This window comes from Microcaecilia unicolor, chromosome 4 (genome assembly GCF_901765095.1).
Source record: "Microcaecilia unicolor chromosome 4, aMicUni1.1, whole genome shotgun sequence".
NCBI classification, from domain to species: Eukaryota; Metazoa; Chordata; class Amphibia; order Gymnophiona; family Siphonopidae; genus Microcaecilia; species Microcaecilia unicolor.
This window is the reverse complement of record NC_044034.1, coordinates 161,979,428-161,999,308: the sequence shown is the minus strand read 5'-3', so window position 1 is coordinate 161,999,308 and position 19,881 is coordinate 161,979,428. Positions and strand designations below refer to the sequence as shown.

The 19,881-nt window shown below is 43.4% G+C and overlaps 1 protein-coding gene across 2 annotated transcripts in view; it reads right to left on the bottom strand.

Annotated features, from left to right (window-relative positions):
• Positions 1-19,881, bottom strand: part of EXT2 (exostosin glycosyltransferase 2) — a 178,532-nt gene that overhangs the window by 18,024 nt on the left and 140,627 nt on the right. The gene's annotated exons all lie outside the window — the stretch shown is intronic.

The window sequence follows — 19,881 nt, the reverse complement described above, 5'->3', positions numbered from 1 at the left end:
AAATAAGTTTACAAACCGAAAAAAACAACAAAACACTCAAGAAATAAAATCACAGTATTAACTGCAGTGCAAGCTCAACTCCCACCCCAAACCACGAGATATTCCAGGTTACTCAAAGAAGAAAGCTTTCATAAATAGATATGTTTTAAACCCTGCTTTGAACTTTAAGCAAGACATCAACTGTAAATAACGTGGCAAGTCACTCCCATGGCCATAACTGGGAAAATACCACTTGTCGCACCATGTCCAGACATATGACCCAAAAAAATGAATCATAAGCAAATTAGTTTGACTGGATCTAAGAGCATGGGTTGGATTGTAAGGAATTACATAGTGAGAAATAAATGGTTCTCCAGTACAGTAAATCTTATGAGTAAGATTTAAGCTATTAGCAACCAGTGTTCCTGTCTCAATAGGGGAGTCACAAGAGCAGACTAAGACTATCTAGCTTCTTTAGCTATGCCTTATGTCCCACACAGAACTTTTAAGATTGTTAGCTGACCATAGAATGGTTATAGAAACATGACGGCAGATAAAGGCCAAAAGGCCCATCCAATCTGCCCTTCCTCAGCAACCACTAACTCCTCCTTTTCCTAAGGGATCCCACGTGCCTGTCCCATGCTTTTGGTCTATGGTTATACCTAAAATCTTCAGGTTTGGCTCCAGTGGTTGCGAGTATGTGATTTGGTCACTAGTAAAATGTTTATTCGGGATAGAGTAAAAACATAGAAACATGATGGCAGATAAGAAGGGTTGGTTAAGATTAGAAATTTAGTTTTATCTCTTAAGTTCCAATTTGAAAGTTGTAGTCCATTTTTCCATCAAATCTAACCCAGATTTAATAGTACTCTGTATGTCATGATGAATGTCACTGTCAAAGGGGAGATAAAGTGTTACATCACCTGTGTAGTCATGAAGTCCAGCAAAAGCTCGATGGGAGTCAACTAGAGAACGTGCATTTTTCTGGGTGGCTCTTTTGTTATGGAATAAACTCCCCAACTCTATTTGTAAGGAATAGACCCTAGGAGTTTTGCTAACAAACCTAAGGAAATTCGGATTTTATAGTACTACATTGTGTGTGTATATGGTTTTTTTTTTGGGGGGGGGGGGGGGTTGGATTTTTTTTTAACGAATATATCTATCTGGTACTGCTTTTCTATCATGCTATGGAGTTTATTTTTTTTTATTCTTGGTTTTTACTACACCACAATGATCTATACAAGTCAGGCGATATATCAAATTTTGATAAACATAACATGATCAAATCATTTTGATCCTGTGAGATGTTTAAATGGCAGTATTTTGAATAGCCTGCAAATGCTGGATGGCCTGCTGACAAAAGCCTGAAAAAGTAGTCCAGGCTGCTGAGAACCACAGCATACAAGTTTTTCTTTTGTAGGAACTTGTCTTCATCATAAAGAATATGGGGACAGACTTAAATATCTCAATATGTATACTTTGGAACAAAGGCTAGAGAGGAGAGATATGGCAGAAATGTTTAAATAACTATATGGCATAAATGCACAGGAGCAAAGTTTCATTCAACTGAAAGGAAGATCTGGAATGAGGGGACATAGGATGAAGGTCAGACAGACTCAAGGAAATACTTCTTTGCAGAAAGGGTGGTGAATTCGTGGAATAGCCTCTTGGTGGATATGATAGAGATGAAAACTGTACGAATTCAACAAAGCTTGGAACAAGTACATAGAATCTCCAAGGGAGAGGAAAGAATAGTAGATGGCATGGATGGGCAGACTGGATAGGACATATGGTCTTTTTCTGCCTTCAATTTTCTCTGTTTTAGAAGCACAGGCATAAGTAGAGAATGGCTGTTTATGAGTTAGGATTATGGGCTGGTAGCAAAGCATTATTCTTTTGAGGTCCTTCTCACAAGATCTTCGTTAATCTTCGTATTATAGAATTCAATAAAAGTTCCATATCTGCTCAGGACTGCTACATAATAAACAGTTTGCAGTTAGCATCAAACCAAGGACGTCAAAATGGAGATAAGACAATAGCTCCCACAGCTGAGCCAACAATGAACTCCTTTCTATCATAAGCATCCCCATGGTGCCGACAGATTGATCTATTGAACCCCGTGCTGAAAGATTGATCTATTGAACTGAAACAAGCTATTTCCTTGACAGCATGCATCTACATCAAACCTGTTACAAGTAGCATTAATTAGCATGTACTCTTAACTGTGTATGGCTGTAGAGGAGCCCATTTTTTATTTGAATAGGCAAGGCAACCATGAAGAAACCAATATGCAGTTTTCCTTTGCGCTGCAGGACAGAAGTACAGAAACATAAGGAGAAACATGTTCTGCTGGTAAGCACCTTCTCCTACCTCTTCTGTGGATAAGCAGAGGTCTTTACTTTGCATCGCCATCATGGTCTTGCATTATGAACAGGCAATGAACTATTTCATTTTACTTTGGATCCATTTAAGAATATTTGAATGTATTCTTCATTTCAGAGGCCTTTTAATAACAGAGCTGTTGCTGAAGTGTTCAATGGATACCTTGCCTTCCTGGCAGCTGGATACATTCAAGATACAGAGTTATGTATGAAGTGACAAGGAGGGTAACTGACAAAAGTAGCAAAAAAAAAAAATAAAATAAAGAACAAGCTGGGCCATCATTAGAAAAACTCAAACTGGTTAACACACTACTAGTTACATTAAATAAAGAGGTCAAGGTTCCCAAATACCATCATTTTTAGTACAAAAATGATGGTAAATGTGACATTAGTTACTAGACTTTAATAAGAGCTTTGCAGCATTTTTCTTGGTACCAGTTTTTGTCCTTTTTGCTTAGGCTGGACTTATATAGCTTCTCTCCTCCAGTTTTCTCTGCATCATACATTATTATGGACCAAGGCCTGTCCATATGGCAAGCTGGTTCATTTGAGCTTTTAACTGGAAACTCCTAGCAGGGGAGTAACCATTTGATAAAAAAGGCCTCTGTTTGATATAACAGCTGAAGTGGAGGGCAGCCACTCAAAACTCAAAGTCCTGGATTTCAAGCATGTTGACTTAGTAAAATGGGGGAATACCTGAGGAAGGAGCTGATGGGCTGGGAGGACAATGAGAAGTGGAAGGGCAGTGGTCCAGGCTGAAAGAAGCTATTAACATGGCTACAAACCTTTATGTAAGGAGAGTAAATAAAAGCAAGAGAAAAAGGAAATTGATATGGTTCTCTAAGTGGCTGAGAAAATAAAGGCTAAAGAGTTAGCATTCATGAAATACAGAAAATCTCAAGAAGAGGAACAGAGCCAAAAGAAAGCTAGGTCTGGCGAAAGTGCAAGAACAAATGGCTAGAAATGTAAGAAGGGGCGCCAAAACTTTCTTCAGGTGTATTAGTGAAAGGAGGAAGACTAAAAATGGAATTGTGAGACTGAAAGATGCTGTAAACCGCTATGTAGAAAATGATGAAGTTCTGGAGAAGGACTACGATTGAATGGCAAAAGCACATATGAGAATGGAGTGGATAGAGCACCATTCACGGAAGAGAGTGTTTATGAACAACTTGAAAATCATAAGGTGGACAAAGCCATGGGACCGGACAGGATCCATTCCAGGATATTGAGGGAGCTCAGAGAGGTTCTGGCGGATCCTCTTAAAGATTTGTTTAATAAATCCTTGGGGATGGGGGAGGTTCCGTGAGACTGGAGAAGAGAGGACGTGGTCCCTCTTCACAAAAGTGGTGACAGAGAAGAAGCTGGAAACTACAGACCGGTAAGCCTCAATTTGGTTATTGGAAAAGTAATGGAAGCGATGCTGAAGGAAAGGATAGTGAATTTCCTGGAATCCAATAAGTTGCAAGATCAGAGACAAATCGTGTCAAATGAATCTCATTGAATTCTTTCACAGGGTGACCACAGAACTGAATCAAGGACATTCGACAGATGTAATCTACTTAGATTTCAGCAAAGCCTTTGACACGGAGGCTCTTGAATAAACCTGATAGGCTGAAGATAGAACCCAATGTGGTGAACTGGATTAGGAACTGGTTGACGGACTGATGCCAGAGGGTGGTGGTTAATGGGATTCACTCGGTGGAGGGAAAGGTGAGTGGTGGAGTGCCTCAAGGATTGGTGCTGGGGCCAATTCTGTTCAATATATTTCTGAGTGATTTTGCAGAAGGGTTAGAAAGTAAAGTTTGCCTTTTTGTGGATACCACCAAGATTTGTAACAGAAGCTAGAAGAATGATCTAATGTTTGGCAATTAAAATTCTGTTTTAAGAAGTGCAAAGTGATGCACTTAGAGAGTAGAAATCCACGGGAGATGTATGTGTTAGGCGGTGAGAGTCTGATATGCATAGACAGGGAGAGGGATCTTGGGGTTATAGTACCTGAGGATCTGAAGGCAACGAAACAGTGTGACAAGGCGATGGCCATAGCCAGAAGGATGCTAGGAAGTATAGAGAGATGTGTAACCAGCAGAAAAAAGGAGGTGTTGATTCCCCTATACAAGTCACTGGTGAGGTACCACCTGGAGTACTGTGTTCAGTTTTGGAGGCCGTATTTTGCTAAGGATGTAAAAAGACAAAGTGGTTCAAAGAAAAGCTACAAAAAAGGTATGGGATTTGGTTACAAGGCGTACGAGGAGAAACTTGCTGACCTGAACATGTATAACTTGGAGGAAAAGAGAAATAGGGCTGGATATGATACAGACGTTCAAATATCTGAAAGATATTAATTCGCAAACAAACCTTTTCCGGAGACAGGAAGGCGGTAGAACTAGAGAACGTGAATTGAGGTTGAAGGGGGGCAGACTCAGGAAAACTGTCTGGAAGTATTTTTTCACAGACGGAGTGGTGGATACTTGGAATGCCCTCCCGCGGGAGGTGGTGGAGATGAAAATGGTAACGGAATTAAAAAATGCATGGGATAAACATAAAGGAATCCTGTTCAGAAGGAATGGATCCACAAAAGCTTAGCAGAGATTGGGTAGCAACACTGGTAATTGGGAAGCAAAGCTAGTGCTGGGCAGACTTCTACGGTCTGTGCACTGAAAATGGCAATAAATCAAGGTCAGGCTCTGGTCTCCTTGGTCGTACTCCCACTTTTTTATACATTTTTGTTTTTTCTCGTGGGGTGCTTGAGTTTTCCACCTGTTGGTGGATCTTCTCTTACATACATATAAAGCGGCACATACGAGTTTATCTTGTTGGGCACACTGGATGGACCGTACAGATCTTTATCTGCCATCATCTACTATGTTACTATGTAATGAATTGTAGGTGCTCCATGTTGCCAAATGTTGATAATTTTAATGCAATTTTGGAAGTAATTAGCGAATCACTATAAAAGGGTATTTTTAACTACCCACTACACAATTAAGCACTGGGCTTAGCAGAGGAGAGGAGTCAAACCACACAAAAATCTAAATATGAGAAGCCCCCTCATGCTATTCAACTTCTCAGTTACATCTATGGACAACAGCACTGGAAAGCTACATTTAAGCTGATGAAAATATCCCAGCCTTCTTTACCATAGACAAATATCATGAATTCGGACTTCACAGCATGCTCTTGCACAGTTGATTACAAGTAAGTTAAGAAAGATCACTAAGAATCACTGAATGCAAGTAAGGTTCATTAACCCATCCTGTAAGAGCACTAAATCATTCAGTTATTAGCTGCATGCTTGTACCTAGGTACATCAAGAGAGGCAAGGGTTCTTCCTTCAAAGCTAATGATGCTGCTGCTGCTACTGAGCCAGACAAGGCAGAATGGATTGATGCAAACTAACCCCTCTGAGCTTGGATGTGATCTTTCAGCTACTCAAACACAGAAATGCAAAAATATTGCAGAGAGCATTTCTTATGGGAAGAAGAAGATGAAATGAAAGCTGCTACTATGTTACACAGACTAGGGAGCCTTAAAAATGCAAGGTTAAGCATACAGCGGCACTCACGTAGTAGGCCTGGAAAAGCATTTGCATAACAAATAGATTGTCATGAAAATACTCCTAGAGCTGCTGAAGTTCTAAGTTCTCCATAACGTACGTGGAACTAGGACGTTCACATTTATTCTTTCCTCAGACTTTACTGTCTGACTCTGGGAAAAGACATCATGCTATTTCATTAAAAAAAAAAAAAAAAGCCTTTGCTCCCCTATATTTTATACCCCACTCAGGGTCATTGATGACCCTAAGATAAACAAGATGGGTGTCCAACTGCGACATCTTGTGAGGGAGAGAGACAGGGTGGGAAGAAGGGGGAAATGAGGTAATACATTACCCATCTCCCTTCTGTATACTCCCCTACTAATGAACGTACTCCCTAAGTTGGCCATTAATGGTCTAAACTGCTACAATGTGCAGGGTGGCCACAAGAGTCATTAAGCGAACCGGGCTGCAAGTACCAATGGAAATCTCATCAAGTGCAGCATGTTCCCTGGCAACAGTCCTAAACACTTCAGTCTCTAAGTAATCAATACATAGCAAAGCCTTGGAGAAAACTTGTATTATACCTACTGTGCCACACAACACTTAATCCACAAGGGGTACGTATTTGCATTCTCTTCTTCCTTCCACCACTTTTTTCAACGGAGAAAACAAAGCTCACGCTATCACATATGGAGGGCAATTTTCAAAGACATTTCTTTGCATAAAACAGAGACCAGGACTGTGGTTCTGTGACATAGTTTGGACTATTACCACTTCTTATATGCCAACTATGCAGGTTATGTTAATGGTCCTAAAGAACTTGTTGATCTTTAGCAGTACTGTGCAGAAAAACCATATCCATAACCAACATCACACTCAAGAAGACATGCCAAAGCCAAGAAAGAGGAAGATGCGGTAGGGAGCAACAAGGCCTTGAATCGTGCTCTAAGGACTGAAAAGCAGATGTGATTCTATAAATCCCTTGGTGTAACCCTATATGCTGCTACTGCTCCCCTAGAGACTCAATGGATGCCTTCCGAGTAAAATACACAAACAGATAAATACAGTTTTACAGACTGAACTATTCAAACATCTGGTGGCCAGTGCAAGCATGTGAAACAAAAGAAGGCACACAGGAGAAAAGAATGCCAGTCCACAGCAAAAAAGGAAGATGCTCAATTTATGTATCAAAAAACTGAAATCTACGCCCATTTTTTCTAATATAAGAAGTGTGGCACTACCATTTCCTAACAGTTTTTTTCCTTTAAGATAAGCCAGCAGCTCATGTAACAGGTGGTCAATAGCTGAAAACTACATCAAACTTTGTTTCAAAAGTTTGTACAGTGATATTATGAAGCCAACAGACACCCATATTAGCTGAATAAGGAAAACAAGAGTGGTCCTCAGGAAAGAAGAATAATGGCCAGAAATATTACTCTTAGATTTTAGCTATGAATAATGTTCACTACTTTCTCCAAAGGGTCAATATTCAAAGCAATTTAACTGGGCGGCACACTTAGACAGTGCTGCTAAATATCGACTCTGACCGCTATGACGGGGCAGTACAGAATGGAGTTGGAAGTTATGCGGGCACCAGCGTTATTCAGTGCTGGTGCCCACATAGCTAACTGGGCATATAGGATCACACAAAAGCCAGTCTTAAAACTTTGCCCAGAGGGGGGGGGGGGGGGGGGGGGAATTCAAGATGGCTGCCGCACCGGACGATTGTTGAAACGCTCTGGATGTTATGAGCTGAAAACACTCTTTTTTCCTTGGTAAAATGCCTCATACTAAACGTAAGGGAGTGTTGAGATTAGTGCCTCCACCTACCTCAACCCCCTCCACGGCTCAAACATCGCTGGACCGTTTCCTCTCCGGTGCCTCCAGAACTATACGGGGAGAGGATCCCATTGCGGGAAGGACTGGAGAAGCAGCCCCCCTGCCGGGAGAGGAAGTCTCCCTGTCTCCACCATCTCTTTCACAGATCCCTCTCAGCCCGGCGTCGAGAGCAGCCCTGGAGGGAAACCCCATCGACTCTGACGATGTGTCGATAGAGGCTTCCAGTGAGGACCCAGGCACGCAGGCTACGACTCGGGGAGCTGGAGGAAGCATTGCTTCTGTAACACAGACCTCAGAGGTGACTCTACAAACACTAAAGGTGATGTTAGACCGGATTGCTACCATGTTGCAGAAGACTTCAGGTGATGTGCTTAATCTTAATACTAAGTTTGAAGACTTGAAAAACACCGTAGACTCTGTTAAAAATGATTTAACAACAAAAGTGCAATCTTTACAACAAGAGGTAGATACTTTAAATGCCTTTAAAAATGTTTCCACTAAGGACTCTATAGACCTTAGACGTAAGATTGAACAGATTGAGAACTTTAACAGACGCCTAAATCTCCGTCTCTTAAATTTTCCTATAATTGCGGGGGTAACTTTGATAGATACCTTTAAGAAATACCTGATAGAAATTTTGAATTTCTCTGCTGAGACAATACCCCCATTAAATAAAATATATTATATTCCTAAAACAAGAGAAGGAGGGCAAGGCTCTGAGAAAAGTATTCCTGACTTACAAAATATTTCTGATATTCTGGAACAATCCTCGGACATTATAATGAACAGAGCTACATTGGTTGTTTCTATGGTTTTTGAGCAGGACTACAATGCTATTCTAAGACTCTATTTTAGAAATTTGAAAGCTCAATTCTATGGCTCAAAAGTGTGGATATACCCAGACGTCACCAAGTCCACTCAACAAAAAAGGAAATTATTTCTTGCTTTAAAACAAAAGACAATAGATATTGGCGCTTCCTTTTTTCTTGCTTACCCGTGTAAATGTGTAGTTAAATTGGGTCAAACTAAATATATTTTCTTTTCACCGGAACAACTTAAATCATTTGTAGAATTGAAACAAGTGAAATGAAATTGTTTTTTTTTCTGGAGAAAAAGCAGCTTTTTCCTTAATTTGAATATAAGTTTATAAAAACTTCTCTTACTCTTTTCCCCCCTCATTTAAATTGGGGTCTAAGAAAGGTTTATTTGTTATATAGTTCCTAAAGATAATTAACCAGTCTAAGTACATAAGTATGTATATATATGTATATGTATACGTGTATGTGCAAATGTGTATATAAGTTATTATAATGCTTGAGAAATATGAATGACTGGATATTATTTTATTTCTTCCTGTATTTCTGCACAAGGTTATCCTTGAATAATGTAATTTAAAACTATAAATAAAGAAAAAAAAAAAAAAAACTTTGCCCAGTTTGCTATGTTGATACAGCAGTGAATTGGCTGTATCCACATAACTCTCGGGCACCAGCAAGGACATGGATATTCTGACAAGGCCCAGCACTGAATATTCAGGTCTAAATTACCTAGTGGTGGTCAGTGTTAAAGAAACACTGACACTGCCGGATGAATATCGACCAGTAATATTTATATTCTATTGATGGTCCATACGTGTCATACACTGGCACATACTAGCCAGGGGTTTTCCTCATATTATATTTCATAATTTAAATTGGCCACCACCAGCAGTAATTTTCTTTAAAAAAAAAAACACAAACAAAGAAATACCAGATCAAGTCTAATGGGAGGTGGGGCACTCGATCTTCTATTCAAGCTGCAATGACGAAAAAAAAGCAAGTTCTAAAAATCTCACTGTTTTTCCTCCTTTGAAGTCCATTCTATCCGCCTTTTCTCTCCTCTGCCTCTTCGAATAGCGGTCAATTATCGTCCCCCTGATAAGTCCCTTTCATCCTTTCTCAGTGACTTTGACGCCTGGCTTGCCTTCTTCCATGATCCTTCCTCCCCCTCTCTCATCCTTGGTGACTTTAATATTCCTGCTAATGATCCTTTTAACTCTTTTTTTTTTTTAATGTTTATTTATATTTATTAAACATACACAAATCGCACATTGAAAATTTATGAACAAACAGTGTCTCCATTGCACTCTTCAATATCAACATAAATTTTGTTATGTTCCTAATATTCTATAATCCCCCCTGTTCATCCCATACCCCCTCCCCCCCCCCCCCTCCCTCCCCCCCCTCCTATTAAGTGACTGTCAAGGCAGGGTCCGGCTGCGCCAACCATTCAGTATATGGGTCCCATATTCGATGATATGTCACCAGGCGACCCTGTCGCATCGCCGTTAACTTAGACATCAAGCAAATATAGTCCAATTTTCTTATAATAGTCTTAAGTCCTGGTAGAGTTTGTTGTTTCCATGCCGCTGCTAGCACCAATCTGCCAGCCACCAATATCTGAGTGGCCAGTTGGTATGTATATTTTCTGGACCCCTGTGGTCGCATATGCAACAGGCAAAAGTCCATAGACATAGGAAAGTTTGATTTCGTTATACTTCCAATCAACCTCACCACTCTTGTCCAGTATTGCTGAGCGTGAGGGCAGGCCCACCATATATGAGCCATATCGCCTATCATTTCACATTGACGCCAACAGAGAGCCGACCTCCCCTTAAACATTCGAGCTAGCCTCTGTGGTGTATAGTACCAACCATACAATATTTTATAACCATTTTCTACAAGAGCATTAGAAATTGACACCTTAAGCAACGAAACAAACACTTTTTCCCACACTGGATATTCATAAGAGGTCCCCAGTATTTTCTCCCACTTATTTGTGTAGTGTAGAATTGGCTGTGTTTGCAATAATAGTGCTTTATATAGTCTGGAGATTCCCCCTCTGCCTCCCCCTCCGGCCATAGCCTTCTCTAATTGTGTTTCCTCCAGACTCAACTCTTCCTTTGCTCTCCTCATAATGTAATCCCTTAGCTGGCTATATTGAAATGCATTAGACATTGGAATCCCGTAGTCCTCTTGTATGTCTGTAAATGTTACTATTTCCCCCTCCTCCCACAGCTGCCCCAGCTCCCTCAAGCCACTCCGCTCCCAGCTTCTGTATCGTGAATCCAAGGATCCCGGTATGAATCCTGGTGCATGGCGTATTGCGGTGTGCAAAAAATATGTGCGTCCTCGAAAAAATCGATTGCGTACATTACTCCAAGTTGTGAGCGGCCATCTAATAATCGGTGGTATTTCTTGTTTGATTATGTCTTTGATCTCTCGGTCAGTTAGCCAAGGGATAACTCGCAAGGGATGCGAGACACACCAGCTCTGCTCCATAGCCTTCCAAGCCTTCCCATTACTCTGCATCCACTCTGCTAGTATGCGAAGGTGAGCCGCCTGGTAATAGAGCATGAACGAGGGCACCCCCATACCCCCATGTACCCTTGGCTGATGCATCACCGACCTTCGCACCCGTGGTGGTTTTCTTTTCCAAATGAAGGAGAATACTCTACGTTGCAACCCCTTAAGAAACTTGTCAGGTATAGAAATGGGAAGCGCCATAAACAAGTATAGCATCTTCGGCAATAAGATCATTTTAATTGCATTTATCCTACCCATCCATGAAAATGTTAAGCCCTCCCATCTCTCCATTTCTAAAAATAATTCCCGTACCTTTGCAGGGAAATTGGCTGCATATAGGTCCTCAAATCTCTTTGTGATATTTACCCCTAAGTATTTAATACTTCTGGAGGCCCATTTAAAGGGAAAAGTAGCCCGTAATCGTGTCACTTGATTCAGTGGTATGGAGATATTCAGCACCTCAGATTTCTCCATATTGACCTTAAATCCGGCCACCCATCCAAAGTCCCGCAGTGCCGCCCCTATAATTGGGAATGACGTACCAGGGTCTGTTAACGTAAGGAGAATATCATCCGCAAATAATAGCACCCGTGTTTCAATGGTTCCCATTCTCAACCCGTGTATGTCAGGATGTGATCTAATGTAAGCCGCCAGGGGCTCCACGACCAATGCGAATAGGAGTGGCGATAAGGCACATCCCTGTCGCGTCCCTCTCCTTAGCAAAAACGGTGTGGACTGGCTCCCATTAACCCTCACCGAGGCCATGGGCGCTCGATATAATAGATGTATCCAATGCATGAACCCTTCCGGGATACCTACCCTCTTCAGGGTTGCAAACAAGAATGGCCAATGCACCCTGTCAAACGCCTTTTCTGCGTCTAGAGAGAGGATACATAATGGTTGTTGCCTTATTTGTGCATTTTGAATAAGGTGAAGCGCTCTGCGAATATTATCAAATGTTTGTCGAGCCCGCACGAACCCCGCTTGATCTTCATGAACTAATAGTGGTAGATATTGCTGGAGACGGGATGCTAGAATTGCAGTAAAGATCTCATAGTCCACCCCCAAAAGAGAGATTGGCCTATAAGAGCCGCACATCTGTGGATCCTTGCCTGGTTTGGGGATAACTATAATATTCGCCTGATGCCATGTCTCTGGAAGAGATCTTTGTTCCCCCAGATCATTAAACACCCTTAACAGTAAGGGAGCCACCAGGGATCCAAAAGTTTTATAGAACTTATTCGTAAATCCATCAGGTCCAGGTGCCTTACTGGGTGCTAAGTCCTTTATTGCCTGTAGGACTTCTGCTAGCTCAAACGGTCTAGAAAGTTGAAGCTTAGCACCCTCCGTCAGTGTGGGGAGTATATTCCTATCCAAGAAGGCCTCTATCTCCACTTCCTCTGGACTAATATCTGGAGTGTAGAGTTTTTCATAAAAGCCTTTAAAGGTTTCTTGTATGGCCTGAGAATCTGTTATGTGTTCCCCCTTATCATTCCTCAACTGGGTTACATGAGCTCTTTTTGCTTGCAATTTTAATTTATGCGCCAGTATCTTGCTGGCCTTATTGCCAAATTCAAAATGTGTCTGACGCACCTTTTGCAATTGCTCAGATAAATCCGCCAGTTGAAGCTCTCTAATCTCCTGCCTTAATTTATGCGCTTGGTCTAACAGAGTTCGCGCTGGACCTCCCTTACCCTGTCTACTGATTAATCTCTCCACCTGCGCCAATTGATTGCGCCTTGATGTTTCCATTTGGAATCTTTCCCGTCTCACATGTGCTTTCAACGCAATAAATTGGCCTCTCATCACTGCCTTAAAGCTCTCCCAAAGCACCCCTGGAGTCACTTCCCCATTATCGTTAAATTGGATATATTCTTTGATTATTTTCTCAAGTTGTAGTACATGGGTCACCTCAGCCAGCAATGCATCATCCAAGCGCCACTGTGGGGCCTCTCTTTTTCCCTCCTGCCCTTGCAAAACGAGGGTAACTGGGCTATGATCTGACCAGGTTCGTGGCTCTATGTGTTGATCTTTAACCCTGCCCATCGCTACAGCATCTCCCAGCCAAAAATCAATACGAGAGGAGGAGTTATGCACTTGGGAAAAGCATGTGTAATCTCTTTGTGTTGGGTTAGCCTGCCTCCACAGATCATTCAACTGCCATCTAGCTATAAATGTGTGAAGTAGCTCTCGTCCCTGCTTAGCATATTGAATTGATGTAGAGGAGTTATCCAAATGAGGATTAGGAGTTACATTAAAATCTCCTCCCACTAGTATAATTCCTTCCCCCTGTGCTAGTAGTATTTGATCTAATCGATGAAAAAAGTCCCCATGATCTGTATTGGGCGCATAGATATTAATTATGGTGTAAGTCCGTGTTCCCAGCTGAATAACTAATAAGATGTATCGACCTTCCTTGTCTCTACTGATCTTTTTAATCTGCCATGGCTGGGAGTCGTTAAGTGCTATTATAACCCCCCTACTCTTGGTGCCTGATCTGTTCGATGCAAAGAACACATGTGGATATTGGTGATGCCTACAGAGCCTCTCATGTTGTTTTTTTAAATGAGTCTCCTGAATCAGGGCTATATCTATTTTTAAACGGATCAACTCCCGAAATAGGAGTTGTCGTTTCATTGGCACATTTAGGCCTCTGACATTCAGGATCGCTAGTGTTATATCTTGCATTTTATCATTTCCCACGGGCACCCCGAGCCAGCCCCAGTATCTTCTCCCACCTTGTCCTTTCCTTGTATCATTCCCCTCTTCCATCTTCTCCCCCTCCTCCCACCCTCACCCTGTCCCTCCCTCCCTGCCCCCCCCCCCCTCCCCCAATGTTCATGTAGATCCTCTCTCATATATGAAAGAGTATCTCTTAGAGGAAGCACCTCACCTCTTCACTCACCCTCTTAATGCTACTAAACAACCTAACAATTGTTCTCCCGCTAACTGTCAACACAGAACTTTTTACCAACCGGAACCAAATTGCTCTTGCGAGCTTTACATTCTGAGTTTTCATTGGGTCAAGACCCCACACACATTAACACAGCATTTGTGCCCCCCTTACCCACAGTCATGTAAGGTGACCAGCCGACTGCTGGCGTTGCAATCTCTTCTGTCCTTTGTCTACTCGCTGCCATTTCGAGCGGGGTGCTGAGGCTCTATCACGCCTTGTTTTCCCCGGAGTTTCCGGTGGGGGCTCTTGTTGTAATTCTGGAAGAAGTAGTCTAGCCTCCGCCAGGGATCTTGCTTGGTGCATGCGGCCTTCCTTGTAGAATGCTAGTGCAAAGGGATGTTTCCAGCGATAACGAATTCCCATCTCCTGCAGCTTTTTTGTTATGGGCTTCAGCTCCGCACGGCGTTTTAAAGTGGCCAATGCCAGGTCCTGATAAATTTCCACCTGGTGTGTGTCCCATTTAACACTTTGTAGACTTCTGGCCGCCTGGAACACTTTCTCTTTTAATTTGTAATCCTGAAAGCATGCTATAATGTCTTTAGGTAGATTATTCCGGGCTGGGCCCAGCATTCTGTGAGCGCGTTGGATCACTACTGCCGATGCTTCCACTGGGCTGCCCGTCTCTTTCAGTATGGCACACACCACCTGTTGCACTACTGCCTCACTGTCCGAATATTTCGGGGTTTCGGGCACACCCCGGAAGCGCAGATTCTGCCTCCGACTTCTATTTTCTAAGTCTTCCAATTTGTCAGTCAACTGTTGCTGGTCCGTTCGGACTTCCATAAGCGCCTGATCCAGCGATCCAAGTTCCTCCGCGTGCTCCTCCACCCGGGACTCCATCTCTTCCATCCGATTCCCCAGCTCTCTAATCTCACCGCGGAGGTCGGAGCCTAACGTTTCCAGCTCCGCTCGAACCGCCTTTACATCTGCTCGAATTTCTAATAACCATTCTTTTAGTTCTCCGAGCGGGTCCGCCGCTGTTCGATCTGGGTCTTCTCCAAAGAGACAGGGGCTCTGCTGCAAATCGCCATCTAGGTGCTTGCCAGCCTGTTCAGGTTGAGTTTCCGGGCCCGCCATGCGGTTAGCTGTTTTTCCGCTTTTAAAGCCGTATTGGCTAAGTTCCGGCTGCATATTTATCGGTTCCCGGAGCGCCACCGATTCCGAATGCGTCCTGGATCAAAATCGCACCGGGAAGACACGCTCCGCGGGAGAACTCACGCTATTTTTATTGCGGTGAGCTGGAGCTAACCGTTTATGCCTCCATCTTTGTCGGTGACGTCACTTCCTCCTGATCCTTTTAACTCTTATATTTCCAAGTTACTCGCTTTAACATCCTCCTTTAATCTCCAACTATGCTCCACCTCCCCCACTCATCAAAATGGTCACTGTCTTGATCTCATCTTCTCCTCCAACTGTTCACCCTCTAGCTTCCTTGCCTCTGATCTTCCCCTCCTCTGATCACCATCTTATAACTTTCACACTTAAATCTCCTCCCTCCCAGTCCCGTCCTATCTTATCTAATTTATCTAGGAATCTTCACGATATTGACCCTTCATCTCTATCCTCCCATGTTTCAAACCTCCTCTCTACTGTGGCACCATCCACGTCTGTCAACGAGGCTGTTTCTTCTTACAACAATACTCTATCCTCTGCCTTAGACACACTTGCATCTTTGATGACCTGCCCTATAAGGCGTACAAAACCCCAACCTTGGCTGACTTCTAATATCCGCTACCTACGTTCCTGTACCCGCTCCGCCAAACACCTCTGGTGGAAATCTCGGGTCCTTGCTGATTTCTTACACTAAGTTCATGCTGACCTCCTTCCAATCTGCTCTTTTACGCGCCAAACAGGATTATTATATCCAACTGACCAACTCTCTTGTCTCTAACCCTCGACTTCTCTACACCACATTGAACTCTCTCCTCAAGGTGCCCCTCCCCCAACTCCCCCTTCATTATCTCCTCAGACCCTTGCTGAATTCTTTCACGACAAGTTCAAAAGATAAACCTTGAATTCTCTACCTCGCCACCTCTCCCTCCACTAGTCCGTTCCCCTCTCTCTCCTTCCCCTCATTCCTTTTCCTCCTTTCCTGAAGTTACTATAGAGGAAACTACACTTCTCCTTTCTTCCTCAAAATGTACCACCTGTTCCTCTGATCCCATTCCCACCCACCTTCTTAATGCCATCTCTCCTGCTCTTATTCCTTTTATCTGTCACATTCTCAACCTCTCACTTTCCACTGCAACTGTCCCTACTGCCTTTAAACATGCTGTGGTCACACCTCTCCTTAAGAAGCCTTCACTCGACCCTACTTGTCCCTCTAATTACCGACCCATCTCCCTCCTCCCTTTTCTCTCCAAATTACTTGAGCGTGCTGTTCACCGCTGCTGCCTTGATTTTCTCTCCTCACATACTATTTTTGACCCACTACAATCTGGTTTTCGCCCTCTCCACTCAACCGAAACTGCGCTTACTAAAGTCTCCAATGACCTATTACTGGCTAAATCCAGAGGTCAATACTCCATCCTCATTCTTCTTGATCTTTCCGCTGCTTTTGACACTGTCGATCACAGCATACTTCTCGATAACCTGTCCTCACTTGGATTCCAGGGCTCTGTCCTTTCCTGGTTCTCTTCCTACCTCTCCCTCCGCACCTTTAGTGTTCACTCTGGTGGATCCTCTTCTACTTCTATCCCTCTGCCTGTCGGCATACCTCAGGGTTCTGTTCTTGGTCCCCTCCTCTTTTCTATCTACACTTCTTCCCTTGGTTCATTAATCTCATCTCATGGCTTTTCCTACCATCTCTATGCTGATGACTCCCAAATCTACCTTTCTACCCCTGATATCTCACCTTGCATCCAAACCAAAGTTTCAGCGTGCTTGTCTGACATTGCTGTCTGGATGTCTCAACGCCACCTGAAATTAAACATGACCAAAACCGAGCTTTTCATTTTTCCCCCCAAACCCACCTCCCCACTCCCCCCGTTTTCTAATTTCTGTTGATGGCTCTCTCATTCTCCGTCTCCTCAGCTCGAAACCTTGGGGTCATCTTTGACTCTTCTCTCTCCTTCTCTGCTCATATCCAGCAGATCGCCAAGACCTGTCGTTTCTTTCTTTACAACATCCGTAAAATCCGCCCCTTTCTTTCTGAGCACTCTACCAAAACCCTCATCCACACTCTTGTCACCTCTCGTTTAGACTACTGGAATCTGCTTCTTGCTGGCCTCCCACTTAGTCACCTCTCCCCTCTACAATCGGTTCAAAACTCTGCTGCCCGTCTTGTCTTCGCCAGGGTCGCTTTACTCATACTACCCCTCTCCTCAAGTCGCTTCACTGGCTCCCTATCCGTTTTCGCATCCTGTTCAAACTTCTTCTACTAACCTATAAATGTACTCACTTTGCTGCTCCCCAGTATCTCTCCACACTCGTCCTTCCCTACACCCCTTCCTGTGCACTCCGCTCCATGGATAAATCCTTCTTATCTGTTCCCTTCTCCACTACTGCCAACACCAGACTTCGCGCCTTCTGTCTCGCTGCACCCTACGCCTGGAATAAACTTCCTGAGCCCCTACGTCTTGCCCCATCCTTGGCCACCCTTAAATCTAGGCTGAAAGCCCACCTCTTTAACGTTGCTTTTGACTCGTAACCACTCGCCTGGCAACGCTGCAGCATTCCCTTCCAGTGATTGGTCTTTACGAACATGGAAGTACGTGACGTCATTTCAGGAGATGGATACAGCAGAAGCAGGAATGCTTCAAGGCTTCACTTTCACAGAGTCAGCTTCAGAACGTTGGAGGTGCTTTTTATTATATAGGATGAGTGTATATAACAATTTACCTGCATGTAAATAGACAATCAGCTGTTAACATCTACATTGGTTTATCAATGAACACAATACACTACCTAAATCATGTGCTAAACCTACAATTTAAACATTACATTCATTGCTGTTAATTCAAAATGCCCCCCCCCCCCCCCCGCATACTTTATGCTGTTACCATACTGATTTAATTGCTGGTTCCACCATCCCCTGTATGTCTACTTATCCCGTGATTCAATGAAAAAAAAACCCCACTGGAATCCAATTCTGTCAGCCCATTCGCTCCCACTCCTTAACATATCCCCTTGACTCTAGCCAGTTTCAAAATGCTTTTTCAAAATGGGAACCTATGTATAAACCCATATATCAACATAAATCACCTCATCACACACTAATAATCACACGCATCATTCTCACAATTTTGAAACCTATCATTCTTTCAAAAGTACATTGTTGCCCTACTTACGTGCTCAGAAATTCAACGTTGAATTTCTGAGCATGTAAGTAGGGCATCAATATGTTGATATATGTGATAATACATAGGTTCCCCTTTTGAAAAAGTATTGGAGTCCAGTGGGGTCCAGGTCTGCTCTTCAATTAGCTTTAGCACATGATTTAGGTGGTGTATTGTGTTCATTGATAAACGAATGTAAATGTTAGCAGCTGATGGTTGCCCATTTACATGCGGATAAATTGATATATGTAATATCCTCATTTATTTATATTAGGTAACAGTGAATTAAGTATATTTTCCATCATTTGATATGCAGAATATCTATATGTGCATAGAAATGACAAGAAATGTAGTATGAGAGGGGTTTGGTCTTTATTTTGTCTCATGCTATACTAATGTACAAGATATTAGGTAACTGTCACCTATATAAATGAGAGTAAAGTGGCACGAGCCATATTTCCAATTTAATCAGCTGTGGCAGACAGTTGTGTATGTACATACAATACTTGGACACATCCCCCCCCCCCCCCAAAGCACATCAACCCCCTCGCCACACGCAGCTGCCACTGGTAACGCTGTCCGGCCGCTACTGCTTCTCCTGTTGAGCAGCAGCGGCCGCTACAAAAAGAAAAAAAAGCCATAAATGTTTTTAAACATCAAGCGCGCCACCGCAGACAGCCATCAGGCATTGGCTGTCGGCTCTGCAGCCACTCCTCCTCTCGCCTCCACGTCACTGCCCCTGGAGTAAGACCCCGGAGGAGCGCAGTGACGTGAGAGGCGAGAGGAGGAGCGGCTGCAGAGCCGACAGCCAATGCCTGATGCTGCGCTTGATGTTTAAAAACATTTATTGCTTTTTTTCTTTTAGTAGCGGCCGCTGCTGCTCAACAAGAGAAGCAGCAGCGGCCGGACAACGTTACCAGTGGCAGCTGCGGGTGGCGAGGGGGTTTGATGTGGGGGGGGGGGGGGGGGGGAGAGGGTCGCTGCACATGGGTGGCTGCGGAGGGAGAGGAGGGTTGCTGGACATGGATGGCTGGAAGGGGGGGGGGCACACACTCACCGTCTCTCACATACACTCTGAGACACACTATCTCTCTGTCACACACAGTCTCACACACACAGACACTCTCTCTCTCACACAAATACACACACACACTCCATCTCTCAAACATACACACTCCGAGGAAAACCTTGCTAGTGCCCGTTTCATTTCTGTCAGACACGGGCCTTTTTTACTAGTTATACTATATTTCCCAGATAACTATAGTTAATTAAAATGTAATGCCAAGAAGTGCAAAGTGATGCACTTGGGGCACAGAAATCCAAGAGAGATATACCGGATAGGAGGGGAGAGATTGGTAAGCTCAGCTCAGGATAGGGATCTTGGGGTGGTGTCTGAAGATCTCAAGATGATGAAACAGTGCGACAAAGCGGTGGCCGCGGTCAGAAGGAAGCTAGGCTGCGTAAATAGGGTATAACCAGCAGAAGAAAGGAGATGTTGATGCCCCTGTACAAGTCGTTGGTGAGGCCCCACTTGGAGTATTGTGTTCGGTTTGGAGACCTTATTTTGCTA